We start from the raw sequence: 7928 nt of genomic DNA, 5'->3' as shown, positions 1-7928 counted from the left end.
GAGAAAGGATCTTACCTGTTTCAGATGTTGGGCTGAGAGGGAACTTAATACTCTGATGCTTTTGGCTATATAGTGCTCATTAGCTCCACCCAACTTCTGTGACCCAATTCAGGAGAAATGAAACAAACCACAGGAGCTTCTCTGTGAAATAATCTTACAAGATAGTGCCTAATTTAAGTCTTCAGAAATTGCACTGGACAGAAGTGAGTTGCAGTTTGTATTTACTGTACATAATTAAGGCAGCGTGAGGCAACCCCCCCCCAAAATATTAAAGATAAATAGCTGAGTAGTGGGTCTAATTTTTAATATTTGACTGATCTAGGCCCTAATTCTCCAAATTTACCATGCATAGGTAGTCCCCTGCATCTTACCAGAGCTCCACTCAAGTTCATGGGCACAGGAGCCCACCTGTGTGTTAGAAGGTATGTGGATGCTGCAATCATAAGGTGATCTGGGAATTACACCGCCCTGCCACTGTGTTGACAGACCCTTAAGTGTATTGCATATTCTGCTCCAGCTGTCCAGGTCACACCTGCCTTCTCAGAGCCCAGCTATGCCATTGTTACTGCTGTTGAGCAGTTCCAGTGAAGTCAATAGAACAGTTTAGGTAATACAGTACAGCCTACAGGAGCAAGGGATGGGAGCAAAATTGGGAATGAGATTTTCAGTGGGATTTATATTTCTAGGTCACTTAGGAATTTTGCTGAATCCTCATACCCCAGTTCTCTCTTTTCCAGGTAGCACATCCCCTAGGCCATCAGCACTCCCAGTATCATTGAGATGGGAAAACCCTCCAGAGTGCTGCCTCAATGGTCAGCTAGGAACACCCGGGGAGAGAAGGCAGTGACCAGACTCAGAAGCAGATAGTTTAAAATACACACATTAGCTCTGGCTGAAACATAATGGGTAGCTAATTTTTGTCAAACATAAGGAGCTAATGGATCAGCGTGGATAGTGGTGGTTTCATTATTGTAATTCATAGGAACAGTTTTTGTAATTTAATTTATTTCCGTTTTTTAAAATATAAAAGTATAGGGCCAGATTGTGATGCCTTTACTCACACTGAGTAGTACCTTACTCCACAAGTAGCTCTATTTCTCTCACTTGGAGTTTTTGCAGAGTAAGGTACTATCCAATGTAAAAGTATCACACTGGCCCACATAGATGTCTTTCTGCCTTCGTCCAGTCTAACAGGTCATACATCTGAAATCTTCCAAATACAGCTGACAAATGTATTTCAGTACTATGGGTACAAAACCAAATACCCTTCTATGGAAACGTGACTCAAAAGAATGAATTTGTCACAATAAAATGCTCCCCCACATTGGGTTTCCCGGGTAAGCACCAGCATTGTATATTGCCAATGCCTTTATATGCATTGGAAAGTATCTTGGGAACGGGAAGGCTGAAGGTCTGAGTGTGGAGTGGAAGATTCCTTTGCAGGTTACAAGAGGGTGAAGGGGGAGGACGGGAGAAAGGAAAAGACGGTTACTCACCTTCGTAACAGTTGTTCTTCAAGATGTGTTGCTCATATCCATTCCAATTAGGTGAGCGCGCGCCGCGTGCACGATCGTCGGAAGATTTTTACCCTAGCAACACTTGATGGGTTGGCTGAGGTGCCCCCTGGAGTGGCGCCCTTACGGTGCCGGATATATACCCCAGCCGACCCAGTGCCCTCTCAGTTCCTTCTTGCAGGCTACTCTGACAGAGGGGAAGGAGAGTTCACCAATGACACTTAGAATGAGCATGCTACCTATACAAAAACTAAACATAGGTCCTGCTGCTTAATATAGTGTCCTGTTTTACAGAACAATGTACTGTATTTCAAAAGGAATAAATGGTTGACACTTTCTAGACATACATCACATATCCATAAATTAACCATGGAACTGCTTCCATTTTTTTAAATCAAGCATGTTATAAATCTATTTTAAAATATAATTATCCCTCTAAACTAATCATGGCAATTAAAAGAGAAAACTAAAGCCTGCCACTAGTAAGGTGCAAGAAACAATTGAGATGGAGCAAGTTGTAGATGAAACTACTTGTTTACTAGCTACAAGTAAAACTACAGTATTACTTTAGCAGGTATTTATTCTTTCCAATTTATATCAACATACACAGCCAATCAGGGCTGCAAGTACATTTACAAACACTCTTAAGAGAAAATAGTTATCAAAAACACCCAACATAGATTGGAAATATTTTGCAGCCTTCTGGTTTGCAGTTTTGCTTTTAAATATAATAAACCCCAGTCACATGCACTATGAGTTTTTAAACTGATGAAATTAAAAGTGAGTTATGATTTAGAACAGTCAACGTGACACTTGAATCTGCTCTGCAATACTGCAAATGGGAAAACAAGGAAATAAGATTAGCTACCTAGTGCACTATGAGGTATGATAAATATTGAAAACTAGAATACACTTGTTAAATGAACAAAATTCATTTTATGATGCATTTACTCTTGGTTTTAAGTGTTTTCACTTATCTGCCAATTCAGTAACATGCCATCATTAGTCTGACTTGTGCAAGCTCTACTGTGTATAAGTTAAATGTAAATAAAATGTGGCAGCGTTTAGAAACACCAGACTGAACATCTCTAGTTGTAAGTGCTTTAAGTTTAAAAAAAAAAAAAGACAACAACAACAAACTTTTGCCCCATCTTGTAAATTAAAACAATTTTTAGATGAGCTTAGGGATTTTTTGTTACCCTCCAGGAGTCTGCATGCAGATATTTGTACTCCTGTCCACTCCAGACCTTATACTTGGACACCCTCCAACCAAAGAGGGCTCCACCACCACAGAGCACCAATGCCACATAACACTACATAATAGTAGAGGTTCTGTAGTGCATTTTATAAAAACCTCTACAATGCTTTGCTATGAGCTCTTTGCTAAATGGAGAAGAGAACAAAAATTAGTGAATTCCTACTGTCTTCTAGCTGTAGAAAGCAGTATACAACAAACTCTAAAGAGCTCCTTGTATAGAAGGAAAACTGAATTTTCAGTGCTCCTGGCTCAACTGTTCCTCAAGTTTTCCTCTTTCATTCTTCTTTCGGTAATGTCCAATTCTTTCTTCTCTTCACCATCCCAGTCCAGTGATGATGTCCTGAGGGCCAGTTTTTTCCTCCAAACACTAGCACTTTCCTTCAGTAAAGTGAGACTGAGAGGCTGAGTGTCCTTGATCAAGGTTACATAAGCTCTATACCTACACGAACCCAGCCCTCTGGGATTTGTTCTATCCTATTCCCATGAGTTACAAGCCTGAAGGAACAACACTGGTCCAATTCTGAGTTGCATCCAAGCTGAACTTGGTGCAGTTTACAGGTGGAGGAGTGTTGTAATTCCCACTTAACTGCCCATGTCTCTAAGGCAGAGGATCCTAATCTGTGGGGCATGCCCCTAGGATGGTGCAGGAGGACATGCCTGGGGCCACATGGGGGGTGGGAAGGGAGTGCCATCCAGCTCCACTCATGGCCCAGGGTCTCGGCTGCTGGCTCCGTGACCGAGGTCCTGGCCCCCAGCTGTGGCCCCGGCCCCCTTACCTGTGTCCACACCCCCCCCCTTCCCAGAGCTGTAGCCCTGCTCCCGGCTGTGGGGGTGGGTGGGGCATGGACAGGGGCCAGGGGGGCATGAGTTAAAACGTTTGGAGACCACTGCTCTAAGGCATCATTCTGGCAACCGGCAATACCAGAGCACAAAGGTCACACCCCCTTCACCAGGGGCTGAGAGAAATAGGGGGGCATAGAACTGCCATGCTGCTGAAGGGAGCTGGCTACCCTGGTTTTCTGGCTGCTTTGCACTTGTACAGCAGCACAAAGCTGCTGGAGCCATTGCGTTACACAATCACCTCCAGAACACTGGCAGCTGCTGCATCTTCATAGCTTCAGCAAACGGCATCCAGCACAAGCTCACATTAAAGACAAAAACAGTTTGATCCACTTCCCATTCTCTTGGTACATCATCCAATGTGCGTAAGAAAGCGCAGTCATGAAGACATGTCCACGGCTAAGGGTCTGTTTACACTGCAATTAAATACCCATGGCTGGCTCGTGTCAGCTGACCCATGCTCATGGGGCTCAGACTAATGGGCTATTCTATTGCTGTGTGGACATTTGGGCTCAGGCTACAGCCCAAGCTCTGGGACCTTCCTGCCTCACAATGCCCCAGATCCCACGCTTGAATATCTGTGCCCTGTAACTTCAGTGCCCTCATGGCCAAGATGTAGTCTGCGCTGTAGGCAGCTCTGGCCAAGAAAAGTCAGGCGCAGGAATGCAGCAGGGAAAATCCCTTCCACCCCAGGGGCACCTGTTCTGACCCCCCACCCCCCCCGAGTGAACATACGCGTACGCACACGCACCCCTCCCACCCCCCTGGAAGAGTACAATGAATATAGGAAAGGGAAATATTGATTTACAGAAGGATGAAAGGAGAAAAACAACGGGGGGGGAGGGAGGAGAGAGATAAAGGGAGCGATAAAACAGGGTTACATTTAAACCAAGGACCCACAGGCCCAGTGGTAGCACAGTCTGAAACGGCAGACTCCAAGCAATGCGTCTGCACTCAGAGTTCAGGACTCCTGGGCGAAGTTCCAGTCCAGTGAGTCTTGGGGGCTCCTGGTTGTCTTCGGTGATAGAAAACTTTCCCCAACAAACCCCTCTGGTGCCCTCTTCTGCCGCTCTCTGCGAAGCCACACAGAGTGATAACCTCCCCACATGGCTAGCTACAGCCTTCCTCCTTATTCCCAATGCAAAGTCACAAGCCCAGGTACTCACGGCCCACGTTCCCTTTAATTTTTTCCACCCGTGTGTGGATTGAATTTTGTTATGTGCACCAATATCAAGGAAATGTGTGGATGTGCGCCACCGGTAGAAACAAAAAACCTAGATAGAATATGTTTTTAAAAAGTTACCATAGGGATAATTACTCCAGCCAGGACAGGTTAGGCATTTTAGAACTCACTCCTCAAAGAATTAAATTTAAGCATAAGAGAAGTAAAAATTATGAAATGCACAGACCAGTCAAAAAACTAAAATAGCCCTTTGAAAGAATAAAATTAGAGAGACTATAGGGGCATTGCAGGAAGTACCAAGTAACAACAACACTACAAGTACGTGTTGGGAGGTGAGTGTATGTGTGTGAGAGAGACAGACATAGAGACAGAGACACAGACAGACACATGGACACACTGTGTGTGAGAGAGAGGGAGAGATAGACAGACAGACAGACACGCGTCTCTCCCTGGCTGCTGCAGCCCCAGACAGAGCTGGGGCCAGGGTAGAGAGGCATCTCCTGTCCCCGCCAGAGGCTGGGGAAGAGATGTGTCATTCCTGTCACCACTACAGCCCTGGCTGGCACTGCGGCTGGGGCCGGGGAAGAGGCCCGTCTCTCCTGGGGGACACTTTAGGATCTTATGAATATCAAAATTGTAAAATTGCAATGAGTGCCAGATATGCCATGTAAGGTATCTGCAAAAATGTCAGTTTGCCAAGTATGATAATCTTGTTTATATGTTTGTATCACCTTGGTAGTATGAGTTATAGATATGTATGTCTGTCTGTCTGTATTTCAAACTTGTGCTATGCTTCTAGGTGACAGTAACACCCTCAGACAATTTGGCATCAGCACTGCCTAGCTCCTTAATGAGCCATCAAGCAGGCATCAATGAACCCATTGAAAATTGTACAATGAACCATTTGTACAATGAACCCATTGAAAATGTCAAGGGCTACACCTTATGACGCAGGCAGACATGCAGGGGCATGCCTATGGACAGAACTCGAAGGCTTCCAGGCCATGTGCTGGGCAGCTTGTGTTTGGAACAAAGGGAAGCACAAGCACAAGCCACATGGCAAAAGACTATAAAAGGCAGCTGCATCTTCTCCATTTTGTCTTCAGTCCTCCTTCTTACCTCTGGAGTAACCAACCTTTGGATGTGTTCCAGAGAGACTTTCAAGCCAGCAAATTCACCAAGACTGCTAGGAACCGGATATATGGACTTTGAAGTCTTTGTATGTATGTGACTGTTTTACCATTTAACAACACTCTTCTTGTTCTTTTTTCTTTACAATAAACCTTTAATTTTAGACACTAAAGGATTGGCTGGCAGCATGGTATTTTGGATAAGATCCAAACCTGTCCTGACCTGGTGACGTGGCTGACCCTTTGGGGTCAGAAGAATACTTTGTATATGTGAGCAGAGTTTTTTAAATAACTTCTCACTGTACTGGACCTAGGTGCTGGCTGGGAGCCAGAGAACTGGAATGCAATAAGGGGGCTGTGTGATTTCTTTTTTGCTTCTTGATAACCAGTGGGGGGGGGGGGGGAGGGGGAATTAGAAGCACAGTTTGTGACTGGCTGGGGAGTTTAACTTCAGTGTTACCCACCAGTCTTGGGAGTATCTGCTCTCCCTTGTGCAGCCTGCCCTGTCCTTGGCATTTCCAGTGAGGGCTGCCCCAGGCACCCCAGGTCACATCTCCTGTCCCCGCTGCAGCCCTGAGGCTGGGGCAGAGAGGTGTGTCTCTTCTTACCCCCCCCCCACCAACCCCCACAGTCCTGCATGTCCCAAGCTCCCCCAAACCCCCATCAGCTCACCCCACTGCCCCCGCCCTCCACATTCTCCCGCTCACCTGTGTGCATGCCTGCACGGCTGCTGAGCAGCCCTAGATGGGCCCTTAGAGGGAACACAGCTCACGGCAGCAGCGACACTGGGTCCAGTACAGTGAGAAGTTTGTCCTTCTCGGGCGATTCCTCCCTGGCACAGTGCTCCTCCTGGCTCCTGTCCTGGGTGTTCCTGATCAGCCACTCTGTGCCTTCCAAGCTTCGGGCGGGTTCTCAGCTGCTTCACTCTGTGAGGCCTAATTGCTGTAGCCCTTGGAGCTCCAGACACACACACCCTGTCACTCTCCCTCTCATTGCTCCCTCCTGCCAAAACAGAACTTCCTCCTCCTCTGGACAAAGATTTAAAGTGGCCATGCTCTCTAAACCCCAAAGGTGATACAACCGCAATTAAACAGCCCTTTCGACAGAGCCCCATGAACCCGAGTCAGCTGACGTGGGCCAGCCGTAGGTTTTTAATTGCAGTGCAGACATACCCTAAGCAGCCCACAAGTGTCAGTAAATCATCTGCCTTACAGTATGAGCCAGCCTCGTTATATCTAGATGAAAACTTCATTACACAAGTTATAGGAATGAGGCCATATTCAGCAGGTGCTACACTGGATCAGATCTGAATTTACTAAGGGGTTTGCCAACAGTCCGCTAGGTGGTTTACAGATAAATAGAACGATAATATGTCTGACCTGAGGAGCTTACAGTCTAAACAGGCAACATCCAAACAAAGGAAATTGAAGAGAACCAACACACACAACAGTGACTGAATAGTGAAGCTAGGCATCTATCTTGTAAGTTCCATGACTTTTGTATGAAGTTATTTTGCACAATTTTTTTCAGTAAGTTAAAGGGGTGTGTGTGTGTGTGTGTGGGGGGGGGGATGGAGGAGCAAACCCATGAAATTTAAGGGTATAGATCAATCAGCTCTCTCTCGGGTGACTGCTAGAATAGGTTAATCATCAATACGCATGTACATTAAAAGTAATGGCAATTCAAACTTTTCTTAGGAGATAAAGAATTACCAATTCACTGCATCAGAGTAATCTGTTTCACTGCTAGGGTTTCTGTGATAGAAGAAATAGAATTTGGTTTTATATCGTGTTACCTCCTAAAACCTAGAGCAGAAAGCACCCTATAAAAAATTAGACTTGCCATTCACAGTGACAATACGGTACCATTTTGATAATCCTGGCAGATCTACCATACCATCATACTTACAGACCAGAAAATTGATTATTTTATCTGTACCTGTCATTGAAACAGGCATTTGCTTTCAGACCAATTGCAGAATACAATCTCTGAAGGACAAGTGG

Source organism: Malaclemys terrapin, chromosome 1 (assembly GCF_027887155.1).
Source record: "Malaclemys terrapin pileata isolate rMalTer1 chromosome 1, rMalTer1.hap1, whole genome shotgun sequence".
Lineage (NCBI taxonomy): Eukaryota > Metazoa > Chordata > Testudines > Emydidae > Malaclemys > Malaclemys terrapin.
Note: the sequence above shows the minus strand (reverse complement) of the source record.